A 17,584-nucleotide genomic window follows, 5' to 3' on the forward strand; every position below is an offset into this window, starting at 1 on the left:
TTTATCTCCCCCCAAACTAGTTTCCTCTCCATCTGAGCACCACTTCCTCTCCTCCTAATGTCATTAGAGCGAGAACGTTGGGAGGTTGTGTGTGTGAGAGAATATGCCGTTTAGTGGGACTGAATGTTTGGTCTTCAGTTGTGACTTGAAATATTGAAAGAGAGAGAGAGATTCTGTTTGAGAGGGGAAGTGAGGGGAGTGTTTGTCTGATAATTTTTTTTTTCCTGGACTTGGAATCTGGTCAGAGCCTCAGGCTGCCTCATCACAGCTAAATGACCACCAGCTTTCACTCATAGGAGCGTTTGAAGCCGTTTAGGGTCCTGATAAAGACTGACCACTCACAGCAGACGCAGACCTCAGGGTTGTCCTTTTGACTCGAAACGTCTACTGATGGATTAGACCTGAACTTCACCTTGAACCTGAAGCTAAACAATCTTGGATATTGGTTCATCTCAGAATATTTCTCTTATACTTTTTAGAACATCTGGAGTTGTCTGAAGTGTTGTGAGTAAAGACATTTTGTACTGTGCTGAAACCTTAAGTGGGGGTCAACCCAGCTATAGCTTCAGTCTGGTAAAACTGGGTTTCTGTTTTCTGTTTGACCCGATTTCAGCCGTAAACTGAATTTTTACATGAAGTTTCTGTGTTTTGCCTTTAGATAGCTGTACTTTATGGAGCCTCAGATCAGCTTGGTGTTAGGTTTAATGTTTTAGATTAGATTGTAAGTTTTATTGGTTGAGGGATAATGATAGTTCTGAGCTGTCTTAAGAAATCTTTTATTTCCTGACAATTCAGAAGTGGTTGTAATGAAATATTATTTGCATTTATTGTTCATGGGTTTTTGAACGAGACACATTTTGATTCTGACGTGCCTCTGTGTTGACGTTTGTCCTTCATTTTTTTTTTAGCCTCTCTTTACTAAATGTCATGTGTGGCAATATCATGTTTGTATTTTAAACTCTTTAATGTGTGTCAATTTGTTGTATTACACTGAATATTCTTCTGCTTGCTTACAATAACCACACTCTGAGAACTGCCATTAAATAGCTAACGGTGTGTCAATACAGATATCGCTATTTTGTTTTAGAAGTGTTTTGAATTTATTATATACCAACACATTCAAGATTTTTTAAGATTTCTTTTATTCCGCAGGGACACAGTAAATTGAACACAAGTAAACAGTAAAAACGTATAATGTTACAGAATATTTCTATTTCAAAAAATGCTGCTGGAGCTTTCTATTCAGAAAAGGAATCCTGAAAAAATATATTTTTTTGTGGTAAAGTTTTATTTTATTAAAATACTTAAGTTTATTTCCTATATATTGCATTTTTTGGATATTTTTCACTCGCTTGTTCTTACCTGGCCTCTCATGGAAACACTTTTATTTTTTTTTTATTGTTATATTTTTAATAACTATTATTAATTAATTAATAAGCTCTTTAAAACCATGATAAGTTCCCTCAGGATTGGTATTGGCCATCTGGAATGTTTGGGAATACTGTACTCCTGTCAATGGGAATAATGGGATGAACCTGGAATCCTCCCCTGTTCCATTAATGCTGCTATTTTATAAATTTAATTGGCCGTTATTTCACTGTGGATACCTTAGAAAGAACCCAAACTCAGCCTCTAGTGGATGGCAGGTATGAAAGACTTCCAAATAACAATCCAAACATATTTCCCTTTGATTCCTGTACATTTATCAAGACTGACACTGACTGCTTTGGAGTAAAGGGTCTTTTCCTCACTCTTGAATGCTGTGGTTTCCTGAATGTGGTTTTTCTTTTTGTCAGTTAACTGGTACTTAGGTATATTAGGGTGATGTTATGACTTCTTGTTCGGGTTATGTCTCTGTTCTTCGAGCAGGCGCTGTGTGCCAGTGATCCGTCCCCACTCTTGGCACCTGGCGAAGCTGTCAGAGGCACCCTGCACTACGGGCACTGGTGACCCCTCAGATGGCCCCCCGGCTATGCAGCTCCACTTCACACCTGTCAGTGTACCGTGGCACTCCGGAGGTGACAATAGGTTGGTATAATAGTCGTCAAAAAAGATGATGTATTTAAGTAAACATACCTTACTCTCTATAATGATTTGTTTCTTTTTAGCATTTCTGTGTTGCAGCGTTCAGTGTAACGTACATTATACTAATAGCTTTAACAGATCTTTTGTGTGTCGGACGACGGCAGAGAGAGATAGATCTCATTGTTGAATTAGAGAATTTGCTTCCAGCAAGTTTCACAAGGAAAAACAATCGGAGGGAGGAAGCTGGTGATCTCACATTTTATGGTCAACATGTGGCTTACCGGATGCCACTGCTATTTTCAGATGTATGACTCAGACATTCTTCACAGATCACCAGCAAAGTGACCAAAAACACACAAGAAACCCTGCAGTACAAAACATAGCAATGACCTGAGGGTCTAATACTGTATTTAACTTTCAACTTCAACAGGGGGACTTCCGCTGAAAATGTGAAACCTAATCATAACACCTGTAACACAAAATGAAAAGGCCTACATAATTTATATAGACACAAATAGTTAGCATATATAGATTTATGTTTGTTTATTTATGCTGAGTGTCTTTTTATTTGAACTGATGGAAAATGAGACTTGCAATAGGTCTAAACTGTTGTTAGTTCTTTTTAGGTTTTTTTATTATTATTGAATGTAGTTCTTTTTAGTTTTTTTTATTCTATTTGAATAGAATAAAAACTAATTGTGATTTCAAAATACTTCCTTAAAGTCAATTCCATCTTGCATTATAAGTGTGGCAAGAGACACTTTGTAGACTTTCTGGAAGCTTTTGCGTCAGGAATTTTACAACAAACCAATGCAAATTTGATATTGAAATTCCAAGCTGGCAATTAAAAAGTGTAAATTTTTTGGTACTTTTTGTAGGCAAACTTTGAAATCCTTATGGTGATTGTCACATCATCTAACTTGGCTTGCTTCTGTTTTGTTGTGCAGCGAGCTGTCCATGCAGTGGGGCCATATCTCCAGGCACTACAGCACAGAGAGCAGTAGTTGATTAGTAAGTATGGAGAGTCTGGAGAATCCTCCCAACCAGGGTTACTATGACATTCAGCTCTCTCCCATTGATCCTGTCATCTTCAACAACAAACGTGACTCTCCGCGTACAGCTCATTCTCAGCCACGTTCAAACACAATCTGATTACACTGTCCCTGTCAAGCCATGAGGATACCAACTCTATGGACATCTTCTCCAGGGTTTTGGTTCGTCCTGCAGGTATCCAGACGGAGGCCAACATTGTGCCTCCAGTGGCCATGTAAGCCAGCTGGACGAACGAGCATGGGCACTCCAGATACTGTCTGACAGAACTAATGCTAAAGTACGACCGTCGTCCTACGGCTGCGAGGAGGAACACTGTGTGCCACCGCGGCCACCCATGAGGAAGGACAGTTTTAGGGCTACTAGAGGCCAACCAACAGATAAACGCTGTGTGTCTGCTCCTGTAGGCATCCCCAGTGTAACCCGTCTGCATGGTTGAAGATCAATCCCAAATCCAGAAAGTTTTGACTGGCGAAGTTTATTTGAATGGAACACAAGACAATAAGCAAGAACGTAAAGGGTGCACCATTGAACCTTATTACACATTCACTCTCAAAGAGACCCTCTGATGGTGGATAACAAGGCAACAAACCATGAGAAAAAACACTTGGAGAACTATTCGGAAACTGTGGTGGTTTCTACACCTTCTCTTAGTCCCTTGTCACAAAGGAAAAGGGATGAGAACTTTGATACACAACTCCAACCAGAACGTAATATCCAGTCAGCAATGCACAGACACAGTGCACCTGAGAAAAACTTCTAGCTTCTCAGCTGTGTATGATGGATTTTTTCCAGCGACAAAAGTTATTAAATCGTGCATCTCCACTTGTCAGTGGTCACAGTCACCTCTTTATCTGAGTGATACTAGTCCAAATACTTCCCAGGGCAAGTGGGGAACAAGTAGATGTTCCACACCTGGTTCGGGTGGCAACTTCCGAACTTGAGGATCCCAGTGTTAGAAGAGGATCCTCTTGATTCTGGACAGAATCCCCCCTGGGGGCAGCCTATTAATGCCTCTGGAAATCCCATGGAGACATGGGTTCTCCACCCGCTAACTCTCAGACCAGTGAGAAGGACTTTGGGTCTGTAGTGCTGGCATGTGTGTGGACACTCACCTGAATGCAGAACGGAGGAGAAGTGATGGTAGACGATGGCAGCGTCACAAAGTGCAGTCGCAGAGCGGCAGTTCCGTAGCAGCAAATCGCGTCGTAGAAGTGATCGTTTTGCAACAAACCTCAGAATGAGATCCAGAGGAAGAAGGCCCAGCTGCCGAAGAGTATAAACCCATGTGGTGAGGAGACTGTGGAAGAAGAGGTTTGCAGATCTCAACATGAGAGACAGTAGCTCCTCCAGAGTACCATCAACCCAGAGCCCAAACCTTGTCAAGTCCTCTTACCATCCTCCCACGGCCTCCATGCAAATATCCAAACAGACTCAACAAGTTATTGATACAACCCCAGATGTGGAACACTCCAGATCCAGGCTGGTGCTTCCAGACATCTCAGACCCAAACCCAGATCCCTCAACATGCCAGACAAATGTGTGTGTATGTGGTGGAGGAGATAGTACCTGCAGGGAAACCACAGCAACACCACAGCGATGGACACCATAATACAAGCTTCAACGGGAAACAGAGCCCTGTGAGAGTAAGAGAAATGAGGCTACTGGACAGATGTGGTCTGGAAAAATGGGATCAACAAGAGGGAGGACAGGTTCCCTCCAGTAGTCGTTTAGGTCGATCAGATGAGTGTGATATCCCTCTCCCTTTGCAGACCGCAGGAGGTTCTTTGAAGAGACTAGCAGAAAGTTGAGTCAGTCTGTAACAAACTTGTCAAGCCTGACAAGTCGAAATCAGAGACTAGAGAAGCCGGGTAGAACCGACCCATCCATCCTCACCTGAACCTCTTGAAATGGCCACTAACCTGGGGCCGGAGGAGGTTTTCGTATCAAGATGTGCCCTACGTCAACTCACTGGGACACTGTGAAGACAGTTTATGAGTACCCACAAGAGCAAGAAAAAATTGAGGGAGAGGCCTGATAGAGAGAGAGAGCAGGAGAAAGAAAGAGAGCAAGAGAGAGTCAAGGAGAAAGAGAAACTTAGAGAACAAGAGAGGGAGAAGGAAAGATTAAGGAAAGAGAGGGAAATAGAGCAACAAAGGGTGAAGGACTGGGAGTAGAGGCAAAGACTGCTGCTTGAGAACAGAAAGGGAATGCAGGAGAGAAACTCTTAGCTCCGAACACAATATGAGTATGACACAGTTCCTCAGTCTTTATCTCACAACGCCTGTCAAGACAGCCGCCCGTTCCTCAGGATCCTGCCTTTCTCCAGTCCTCTGAGCATTTCTATAGCAACACTACCCACAAGATCCAGAAACCTTGCTCACGCGTTCCACCCAGTGACCACTCTCAGCACAATCAGTATGATGACTACAATGTAAAGCCCCCTACAAGACCAGGAGCTACACCCCAGCTGAGGTAAGACTGGGAATTTAGCATTGTCATTGTCAAGCTTTACTCCAGGTTCTCAGGCAGCCCACTGAACCGCTAATATAAAAATTCCAGATTTTCAGAGTACCACTATAACAAACATAATTGCAGTGTACACATTAGTGTTGGCATAGATTCGGTATTACCTGCTTATAAATACTTTGCCATGACCTGGGTCTTATTGTGCCAACTGTATTGTCCAGCAGCAAACAGTACTGTCATGTAAATATATATATATATATATACAACATAGAGACATTTGTTACTGAATTATTTATGCAAGTAAGAGTAAAGCTTTTCTCCTGCACTTCAGCCTCATTATTTCATATGAATAGCATGTACATTAGCTTATAATCAATAGCTTGAACATTAATACAGATGGAAATCAAAAAATTGCTGCTTGTGTATATGAAAGAGGCTGTAATTTCCTTTATTTTGGTTATTTACAGTTCTAGGCTCTTAGGAGCTACACGATGAGTCCCTTACAAAATGGCTTTGTGAAGCAACAGAACCACGTTTGATTTCAGTTAAATCGTTTTTGAATTGAAAATAGCCTGCCTTATTGTGAATGGAGCGATTTGTGGGTTTTGTTCCTAAGCTTTTATTTTAAATGCACTGAGCCAGAAGGCTACTTCTGTTATCTGTAAAATATTATATATCTTCTTTGTGCATTGATCTTTATGCACACTGTTGGAATTGAATAAGGAGGAAACTGTTTATTCTCTGTTTGAGCTGTTATTTTAAAGACATTTGGTATAGTGCCATATAGATGGGAATGAGACAGTTGTTTTCAGTCTTTAGTGCAGACTTGTTTTAATATTAGCATTCAGGCAGAATATTGATATGAAATCGGGCTTCTTCAGAGTCCGAAAAAAAGGCCAAATGTTGGCCAGAAATGTACAAAATAATAAATTGGCTCTAATACAACAGGAAGATTGAATATGTATTCTATCTCAAGTCACTGGTATCTATGCATGTCCTTTCATTTTTAAAAGTGTTCTAGTTTCATCTTAAAACATGAATTGATAATCTAACTGATCTCTGGGCCATTTTTAGTCCGTCAGTGTGTTTAGATAGACCTTTATTGATACTTGAGGGAAAATTCAGGTGAATTCAAGAGGGAATTTTCCTTGTAGTGGCATCAAGCCCATGTCCTCTGGATGAGAATCAGAGATACTATTCACTGTACTACTGACTCCCCTTACAGTTCTCAGAGCAATGTGTTTTGAAACACTATCAATTATTTTGGCAGTTATCAGATATTATGCTTATGGTGTGCTTTTGAAAATCTGGACTATAGATAGTTGGCACAACAGCAGTGGGAATGAAACAGAATTGTATGGCTAATTAAGAGCAAAAGCTATAGAACTCTTTTAAATGCCAGGGTTGTTATATTATCTACATTAGGTTGTTTCAGATGCACCATATGCTAAAGAACAGACCAGCAGACAGTTGAAAGGTATAAAGTTCCATAAATCACCAGTGTAGTGTTTTTTAACTATTTACCTTGTTTTTAGTTTTTTTTAGTGGTAGGTTTGGGTATAAATCTTCTACACTAAATTATTTTTTTTTTCTGTTAATTTTAATAAATTATATTTTATTTATTGTTTATGTTTAATATTTAAATATATGGCGAATATATTTTACAGGACCACCCTGTGCAGGAACAAGCAAAAAAACTAAACCGAAATTTCAGCTTAACAGAGAGGTAAGGTTTCTGCTTTTAACTCTCAATAGATTAACTTACTGTTATTGTCATATTTTGCATGTGTTTTACTTATTTACTTATGGTTATTGACAAACCATTAACTGTAAGAAGGGATAGCATAACATTTTTTATTCCACAGGGACTACTCAAGGTGTAGGAGAGACTCCAAGACAGGAGAGGCTGCTGCTGTTCCTAGCTTCATGGGTCAAGGTGGCAACAGCATGACAGGTGGCCGCACGGAAGAGCATCTTTTTTCACCCCTTAGAAACCGTGCTATGTCAGAAAATGACATTCGTGTGGACACACAGAATTTTCATAATCACACCAACGTCACACCAAGCAGAATGCGTGCGTCCACTCTTAGTGACCTGGATGAGAATGGAGTATGTGTAGGTGAAGTAAAGAAAAAAAAGGGCCTCCGCGTCCACCGCCCCCAAAATGGGATCAATTCCACAAGAGACGGGCATCCCATCATAACCTCTTCTCCTCCCCGCCACTTCATTCTTCTCCCTCTTCCTCTCCACCTCGACCACAGCCGTGCACATCCCAGCCCCACCAGTGTGCCTGAAATGACACGTCAGCGCTCCTATAGTCTTCCTCCGAGGGAGCTCTCAGAGAGCCGTCACTGCTGCAAGTCAGGAGTGCTCGGTGGCTCCCCCCAGCCCTGCTTTTACACATCGGGCCTTTAAAACCTGTAGCCCTGCCCCCAAGAGAGAGAGACATGAGGAGGGAACTTCATCAACCTTTGCCGCAGCCTGAACCATGCACAAGGTGAAACAAAGTAAAAACATATTATCTTTACAGTTTGACTACATGAAAGAACACATTTCCATCATTCATTTTACAAAAAAGGTTTTTTAAATATATTTTCCAAGTAAAAAATATTCTTACAAAAATCATTAATTATTTCCTGGTTTTTATTCTGCATGTTGATTGGACCACAATACTTAAAGTTTTTTGAATATAAATAACCTCAACTTTTGAATGGTAGTAAATTAATTACATTTTTAATGTACTTTTGAATAAATTCCCCTCATGTCTGCCCTATTTTAGAATACCTGTCCATAATGCTCCAGTGTCAGATGAGCCTAGAGTCATATTGGTGAAGCCCATCTTTTCTGAGCATCGAGCTGAGTGGGGACCGGTCCAGTCCTCATTACCCTGCACCGGGCACTACCAGGCCTCTTGAAGTCTCCCAGAGAAGTTGATCTTTTGTCATCTGCACCCGTGTGTCCAGAATCCTACTTCTCCATGAACAACTACCACTTGCTGCCCCATCAAGCAGGCTTCCCTGGAACAGCCCACAAAAACCAGATTATTTCTTCCCGCAGTCCCAGCAGTATTGAAGATGGAAACCAGCCCCTGGAAACAGACATAGATGAGATCTGTGATAATGAGCGGTTAGGGGAAAATGACAGAAGGGAAGGACAGACAGGATGGAGCTGCAGGGTTTTGCTCGACCCAGTTATGGTGCTGGAAACAGACATTGACAACATGCCTGAGGAAGGGGCTCCATCAGCGAGAAACATAAGAGGGCCGAGGGCCGCTTTGGTGGACTCCATTCTAGAGGATGATTATGGTTTATCTAGGAAAGAGCTGATAGGAGAGTTATTTCCACACAGTGTAAATACAGAGACGGGTGGAGAGAGCTGGAGAGGAGGCCACCCAATCAGTGGAGGACCGCTAGAGAGGTACGGCAGGCTAATACTATTTCAGTATTAAATTGTTTCAAAGTAAATTGAATTTTCAGTCTAGTCTATTCTGTTCTGTTCTGTTCTGTTCTATCAGAAAGATTGTTTACAGTGCCTCCACCTTTACCTCCATTACTTTGCTTACTTCCTAGGTCTTCTAGACTGGGAGCATCCGCAGCACAAGTATTTCACGATCAACCTGTTATGACACATCAGCTGACAACCCGCAACTTCTTGCCAGGATTCGAGAGATCTCTGAGAGGAAAGAGGAGGAAGAGAGCTCATTATAAGGTGAAGATTCAGAAATGCATAAGGCTTGCTTATCTCATGCTTTGTAATTTATTCCAATGATATGCATTTTCAGCAACCATTACTCCAGTCTTCAGTGTCACATGACCTTTTAGAAATCATTCTAATATGATTTAGTGCTCAAGTAACATTTTTTAATTATTATCAATGTTGAAAATAGTCATGCGATACATGCAATGTTTTTTTTTTTCAGGATTCTTTAATAAATAGAAAGTTGAAAAGAACTGCATTTATTTTAAATAGAGAATCATTAATATTATAAGTGTCTTTACATTCACTTTTTGATCAATTTAATGTATCCTTACTTATTAAAGGTATTAAGGTCATTTCTTAAAAAAGGGAAATAAATAAATAAAACGTATTGACCCTAAACTTTGGAGTGGTAGTGTATGTGCGTATATACAGTATATGCCACTTCTCATATTAATGTTTACATTTACAGAAGCAGCTGATGGAGAGCCTTCATAAAAGGCTGGGTGTCCTGCGTGAGGCACAGAGGGGCCTGCAAGAGGATATTCGTGCAAACACTCAGCTGGGAGAGGAGGTGGAGAGCCTGGTTGCTCGCTATCTGCAAGCCCAACGAGGTGGACAAGTTCCGTATGTTCATTGGTGACCTAGACAAGGTGACCAGCCTGCTGTTGTCTCTTTCTGGGAGGCTGATCCGAGTAGAAAGCGCCCTTGGACTGTGTAGACCCAGAGACTGGCCACCATGGGAGGGGGTGAGGATATATATAGTCGCAAAACGTAATCTATATGATTTGCCCAGCGATATATTAAAAGTTAGATCATCTGCATACATACCGTATATACCTTTAATCAGGTTAGATGCCATATTGAATTGAACATGAGGCTGTGAGAGGTAGACGTAGTGTCCTCTACAATGGTATGCACTGTATGAAGGTCCTCACAACATTCAAAACTGTTTTTAAAGAGATTTTATCTACTGAAATTTTTTTCTTTTCATCATTTGAACAATCAGTATGTCGTTAAACAACTGCACAATCCATTGAACACACTGTACTTATGTCCTTCACGGCCTTGTTTCCTGTCAAAAATTAAATATAATGCTTCCCTGACTAAGGTTTATACTTAGGTATAGCTATATATATATTATATACAACGGCTTGATTGCTTGTATCATTGCAAAATGTAAACTGTATTGTCACCCAGCCCTAAATCTGCAAAAATTTGACTATAAGGCAGGAAGATATTAAATATCATCATAATTTTCTATAAAGCAGCTTAAAACTATTTGTATTGTGAAAAGTGCTATACAAACAAATTAGACCCTTGAGTTTTTATTTTTATTAGTTTGATTTGCTTAGCATTTTATTCTTATTCTGTCTGTCTCCTCTCTCACTCTTTCTGTCATGTTTATAGCTACAGCTTCTGGAAAAGAAGAAGGGGCTGCTGGTGCAGATGGGAGAGGCTCAGGAGCTCAAGGAGCATGTGGACCGGCGTGAGCAGGCGGTTGGCAAGGTGCTGGAATGTTGCCTGACTCCAGAACAGATTGCGTGACTACAGTCACTTTGTGAAGATGAAAGCAGCCCTACTGTAGAGCAGAGGCAACTGGATGACAAGATCAGGCTCGGCGAGGAGGCACTGCAGGAGGGACTTCCGAGAGAGCCTCGGCCTGGGCCTGGGGCTGGGGGTTGGGAATGGGGTACGGGCATACTGAGAAGTGCTGAAGGGTAATGTATAACAAGATTTGAGATGGACCGAAGACTTGAACTGCAAATGTTTTAAAGAATCCATATGGACATTATTTGATGTGATAATTGAGTAAAGAACAGCACCAACTACCACAGACTGATGTTCAGTCAATTCAATTTCACAAAACACTACATCCCTACTTGAAGTGTCTGTTAGGACTTCAGCTGCACTAATAACCTCGTTTCGGTAAAGTTGTTTTGGGCTTACTCTGTTAACATCTGACACAGCCAAAGAATGCATGTGTGCTTATACTTCTCATTGAATACAGCAGTTGTGAGTGTCCCATGCACTGCTATGTATTTATTTATGTTGTGTAATAATATATTCATACACACACACATATATATAATATATCTGTATCAGTAAATTAGAGAATCTGGTTTTCGAAGGTCACATTGCTTTAGTTTATAATTTACAGCCTCACGTGTGCATGTATCCAATTTTCATTCCGTTCTTGCCATGTTAAGTGTTATTGTTCCTTTTAAAATGTATTGTTTTTGTTAAGTATTTGTATGTTCATTGAAAACGTGTACATAGTGGATGCTGAGATGCATCTTTAAGTCACAGACAGTTGTTAACCATTCTGTCATTATAACTGGAACTTTTTCTTAACTGAAATGGTGTGTGGCGTCATTATTGCAGTTATTTTCAAAAGGGGCCATTTATACGTTACTACTTTTTTTATTCAGTATGCCTTATAGAGTACTGCTGCTACACTTTTTCTCAGATAATTAATATTGCCAAAAGATAAAATTTGTCTACGTAAGAATATAAATGTGCTATGCCGACCTGTTTTGAGAAATGATACTGCATACATAGTGTCTTAAGATGAGTCAGCCCCTTGCGTTTACCAAAGCTCTTATCATTGACCATGTTTTTTTATGAAAAAGAGTTTTTAGTTAATTGAGATGGCACTGTTGTTAAAAACCTTTTTGATGTCATCTTATAGAACATGGCTAACTTTTGAGGGTCGATTGGGCTACTAGATTTCCTTTTCTTTTGTGAAGATAACGGGACATTTCTTCTTTAGAAGGAAGGAGAATGCTGCTTTGTTGACCCCTCATTATACTCGGCTCTAGCATTCTACATGCCAGTTTTTTTTTAAATTCTGCAGAAACCAGCTTGAGTATGAATGATTAGATGGATGACTAAGAAGGAGTGAGTAGAGCAAAGGTGGGATTTGTATTTGAAAAGGAGCTTGGTACAGGAAGCGAAGTGAATGAATGTATGTATATTTGCTGTTTCAAAAATAGGTAGATCCAAAAAAGGTAAATGTTTGCCTTTGAGCTTATTTTTCTGGTGCGCGTTTCATTATAGTAATTTTTTTGCTTACTATGCAAGTGCACCTACCTGGCAGGGTCATAAAATGTATAGGTTAATAGAGATACTTAAATAAACTACTCTGTGGACATTAATTTTGTTTGACCTAACCATGGTAAACAGCCAAGGGGCGCTGAAGATTGAAAGGAAAATATTCTGGTTTATTATGTAATTCTTTTGCTCTTTTGACTTGAAAGGATTAATTTGTCTAACACGTACAATTAAAAAAACACTATATTATTAGGGTTATGCACTGTTGTTTTAATTCTTCTTCTCGTGTTTTTGCTTTGGTATTTTAGAATGTTGATTGAGAATATTTTATTTTCGCTAAGATAGTATTAAAACACAAACGTGTTTTCTTTAATTTTACACGGTCAAACAGACTAACTAATCGGGTTATATGTGTATCTAGTTTAAAACATACATTGTTTAATCATCACATGACATCCTGGGATCCTAATCGATAAGATAATCTGTTCTACCAGCTTTTGAACAGGTCCATGAATTACTAGACTTAATAGCTTGTTCGACAAGTTACCTAACTAGATAATTTAACTGGGTTTGGATTTTGTGATCGAAGGGGAAGTGCTTCATAGTGAGCTTATCAAATCTACGGGCACGGAACTTAAAATTTAAGTTATAAATAAACCTGTCATGGCCAATTGCGTTCTATGAGTCTCTTCTTTTTCAGACAGGGCTGGGCTTCACAATTCTGGCTATACAATGTTTTTGCTTTGTTTACAAGCACTGAGCACAAACATTTGCAACCAGTACATAATGTCTGCCAACCCAGCGCTTCTACATTAATTCTGTGAAAGGCAGAGTCGGGCGTCCATGGTGAGGTCAACAGATGGATATCAGATGCACCTTCGTAGTGGTGTGGTTTGAGTCGTACATGATTATGAATGACTTGCAACACATTTTACCCAAATCTGCTTAAAATAAAATAAACACCAGCCTGCATAAGGTGATTTGTTTGGTAAATGAATGTAAAATGAGCACTTAAATGATTAACCTCTCTAAGTTTAAATCCAATTCAAGTAAAGCCAGTCAGTTCTTTTCTTGTTACTGGCTCAGAGCTACTTTGACCCCGCCACAATGATTTCTGAAACTACAAATTGACTTCAGGTCAAGTGAGGAGTAAATTCCTTTAATAAAACTCATGAAAGGCAGTGTAAGAAAAGAAAAACACAATGCAAGATGATAACATCTACAACCACAAAATACCTACTGTACAGCCCTAATAATGCTGCCGTTTGATGCAGTGTCAGATGCAGTCAAGAGCTTTAAGTTCTGTCTGTACTGAAAAAAAAAAAATCATTCATTTTGTAATGTGGGGAGAACTAGAGTGAAAACTTTATTGTGATCAATCATAGCATAGCCTCGCATACACATGTATGACTCAACTTGGCTGTAGAAATGGATGGTTTCTTCACAATGGAACCACAGAATATACAGAGTATCACTTGTATAGGATGTCATAGTGGCCTGGGCGGTAGAGCAGGAAGATGCGGGCTCACTTCCTTCAGGGAAAATATGATGGTTCACTGTTCCACCCTCTCCTCTGTCCATGTATTCCACTAATATGGGTACATTCAGTGCCTGTGCTAAGGCAATGATATGGATGTGGTCGCCTCTCTCTTTCGAAGATGGGTTCCACCTCCTAAAAAAGTAAAACATGGATTATTAGAAGTGAAATTTTGTCCGTAGTCTTAAACTAGTTCACAAATAATACTCTTAGGTGTCACTCACCTGCTGGCAAAACTCTTTAACAGAACGGCCGCCCTCTATGAAGTGCTGAAAGAACACGTGCTCCCGCTGCAGGTATCCCGAGGTGAGAAGCCCCAGGTAAAACCACTATGTAGTCAGACACACTCTGGTCATTGAAGGAGCTCAGCATTTCACTGCTTTATTGCTGCTTTTCACACAGCCTCAATCAGGTCCATGAACTGACAAAGGAGAGAAACCACAGTGAGGATAAGAACAGTTACAGGATTTAATTCACTGCTGAGAAACACCCTGTAATGCACTGGGCCTCGGTACAATCTCTAGTTTTCGCTGTCAAAGTTGCCAGATGACGGCATTTCATCTTTCAGTGGACTTTTGGTGAAAAATTAACACTCGGGTGGACTTGTACTCAAACTTGACAGGGACTTGGACATTTTGGACTCTTTAAAGGGACAGTTCACCCAAAAATGAAAATGATTATCATTTATCACCAACCATGTCGTTCCAAATTTATACGAGTTGCTTTCTTTATGTTGAAGATAAAAAGAAGATATTTTGAAGATTGCTGATAATCAAAAAAGTTTGTGGTTTCCCATTAAATTACATAGCATTTCTTTTCCTACTATGGAAGTCAATGGGAACCACCAATCTGTTTGATTACCAGCAGTCTTCAAAAAGATCTTTTATGTTTCAACATAAGAAAGCAACTCATACAGGTTTGAAACGACATGAGGGTGAGTAAATGATGACAGAATTTTCATGCATTGGGTGAACTGTCCCTTTAAGTACAATCAAATCCACTTAAGTAACAAAAAATTTAAACAACATAAAATTTAAATGACAAAACATTACTAAACGCCTCCCACTCAAACTCATTGGTTAAGGACTTGGACTCGACTTGAACTCTATAAGAGGCGATTTAGGACCCAATGCTGTATACTACCAACATTGTAACAAAATAAAGCTTGCTGAAAACCTGTGAACTTAACCTTTAAGCACTGAGCTTTGAATTTGAGATGGCATGACATTTGATTGTCATAGTTTTTAACTGATCAATTTTCCAACTTACAGTGTTGTGAAAGTCCTCGATAGTGAACCTCGGTAAAGCCCTGGGTTTACAAGGTCCAGTTTGCTCTTAGCTGCCACAGCTTTAAACCTATAGTGCCAAAATTGAGACAGGGTCTGGTACTTAGACATTCACTATACTGACAGAAAGAAAAAACATTTACAAAATGGTACTTTGTGTAAAACATGGTTGCTGCTATCTCCAGAATTACTGCAACCATTCCAAATAAAATCAATGGTTTTCTGCTTTTAAGCACACAAATCAAACAGTACGCCACCTTTGCAGCTCTTTGCTGTCGTCCCAGTAGTGACTCCAAATGTGCAAAAGCCAAAAGCTCTGTAGAAACAATTTCCATCTGGCCGTAAATCTTACGAATGTGCTGTAATACTTTTTGTGAAGGTCCTATAAACAAGATAACAGTTTTACAGCCGGTTTCAGGCACTTGCTACATATAAAGTAAGCTGGTGAAAATGTGGTGACCTTTAATCTTGAGCTGGTATAAATGGTGTCCTCTCTGCAGCATATTCACCCTGAAGCTACATTGAGATCTTGTCTGTCCGACACTAAAAGGGTTTAGAGTGGTGGCTATCTATTAAAATAAAACAAGCAATTAGAGGGTTAATTCATTTAGTCATCCTCATGTTGTTCCAAACATGTTTGACTTGCTTTCTTCAGTTGCACACAACGAGATATGTTAAGCAGAATGCTTCTGTTATTTTTTCATTCAATGATTGTGAATCACCTAAAAAGATGCTGTTGATTTCTTCAAAAAAAAAAAAAAAAAAAAAAAAGTCCACATGACTTGTGCGCATATAATATTCAAAGGTCTAAAGGGGCTGTTCACACCTGGGGTTAAGAACAATAACTACAATGATAAAGTTTTAAAAAAGAATATAGCACAGTCCAGACCATAAACTATAATGAAAGAAGAATGATATGGTTGGAATCACTTTCAAAATTATTTTTTTCAGCTGATGAATGATAACTGACAGGCAATCAGAATCCACCATATTTAAAGAGCTTGAGAATTTAAAGCAGCAGATGAAGTAACTGCAGCCCACTTATAATAAACAGAACATTGCTGTGGACGATAATAGTTATAGTTATCTTCTCTTCTTTCTAGCATTTAAAAGCGGCAGACAAATAAACTGCATATGTAACTGTGTATGGAATTAAGAACAGCATAAACATTCTGCCTAACATTTCTCTTACAGAAAAAAAAAGAAAAATAGCATTGAGAAGAGGGTAAATGATCTCAGAATGGTATGTTTTGTTGAGCTATCCTCTATTCTTCATTAAAAAAAAAAACAGTTAACAATTTAACAAAAACACAAAATTATCAGTGATTTGTTCAGTAACAGTCAGCATATATCTAAATTAAAAGCCTTTTTTTTTTTTAAATGTGACATTACTCTGAACACTCACCTCTTGCTGAATACGGTCCTGTTGTGCCATAATGGCTTCGTCATATGCGAGGCAGTTCACTCCTGCTAAATATATATATGGAGGTAAAGAGAGAGAGAGTCAAAAGTTTTAGACACCTGCCACACAGAAACACTGGACCTGAGCACACAGCAGTTGTGACACTGTTAATGCGCGGACTTACGTCACATTCGGACGTAATGTAAACAAAGTCGCGTGAGAGGAGATCTCTAACTCAATATAATAACCGCCCATAACTGTTACCACACAACTACAACACAAAGAGAATCAGCACTTAAGTTACCTCCATAAACCCTGAATGAATATTGGTGTATGTTACAGTCTACAGCTGATTGGATAGTACCCTTGTTTGCCAATCTAAACCGAGAGCGTAAAATCAAAGTCTTTGAGTCGTAAGTTCGGAAATATGACGTTAAGAAGAATGAGTGTGTTTGCTTGGTTAAATGAGCCCAGATTTTACTGTTTGTACAGCTAATGCTCTGCATTTCCTCCCTCTTGCTCGTACAGCAGTTAAAAGCCTAATTCTCTAATGCAAGCTCCCTCACGCACGACCCCTGCGAGATGTTCTGCTTAAGCACGTCAGCTGATCTTTTAAGACTGCGGGACGAATGTTATTTTTGCACTCACCACCTCCATCTCTCCCTGTGGAGTGGTTCCTCGCTTCTCATCCGCCATCTTGATTGGAGTTCTTTCTCCACCGCGCCCCTCCTCTCATGTACACTTCCGGGTCGTGAAGGTCATTCAGTCGAGGATCGCACATGGTGCCAGTGTTTTGTTTTTAAAGCGGGAGATCCTGCTTTACTTAGCTTAGGGTATTTAACATGTTGTTATTCACCAGACTTGCAGTGCCGCTGAGGACCCTTCAAAAGCTGACCAAGGCACACAGATGGCATCATACGAGTTTGACAGAAGTTGAGTGTATATTACTGATTATGTGACATTTCCATAGAAACTAATAGGAGTTTTAAAATGGTTACATCTTAACCTGTTAAATACTTGTATTTAACATGTATTAACCTCATGCATTAACACTGATCTGGGCGA

At 39.6% G+C, this 17,584-nt stretch overlaps 2 long non-coding RNA genes and 1 pseudogene across 2 annotated transcripts; 2 read left to right on the forward strand and 1 right to left on the reverse strand.

Annotated features, from left to right (window-relative positions):
- Window positions 1–477: 477 nt before the first annotated feature.
- LOC122137898 lies at window positions 478–3,022 on the forward strand. Its single transcript, XR_006155117.1, has 3 exons — window positions 478–504; window positions 1,870–2,028; window positions 2,973–3,022. It is a non-coding gene; the product is annotated as an uncharacterized LOC122137898 (long non-coding RNA).
- A 2,495-nt stretch (window positions 3,023–5,517) lies between these two features.
- On the forward strand, window positions 5,518–7,818 carry LOC122137897. The gene is made up of 3 exons (XR_006155116.1): window positions 5,518–5,550; window positions 7,212–7,270; window positions 7,410–7,818. It is a non-coding gene; the product is annotated as an uncharacterized LOC122137897 (long non-coding RNA).
- Window positions 7,819–13,437: 5,619 nt separating this feature from the next.
- On the reverse strand, window positions 13,438–17,215 carry LOC122137848 (annotated as a pseudogene).
- Window positions 17,216–17,584: the final 369 nt, after the last annotated feature.

This window comes from Cyprinus carpio, chromosome B7, assembly GCF_018340385.1.
Source record: "Cyprinus carpio isolate SPL01 chromosome B7, ASM1834038v1, whole genome shotgun sequence".
In the NCBI taxonomy this organism is placed as follows: Eukaryota; Metazoa; Chordata; class Actinopteri; order Cypriniformes; family Cyprinidae; genus Cyprinus; species Cyprinus carpio.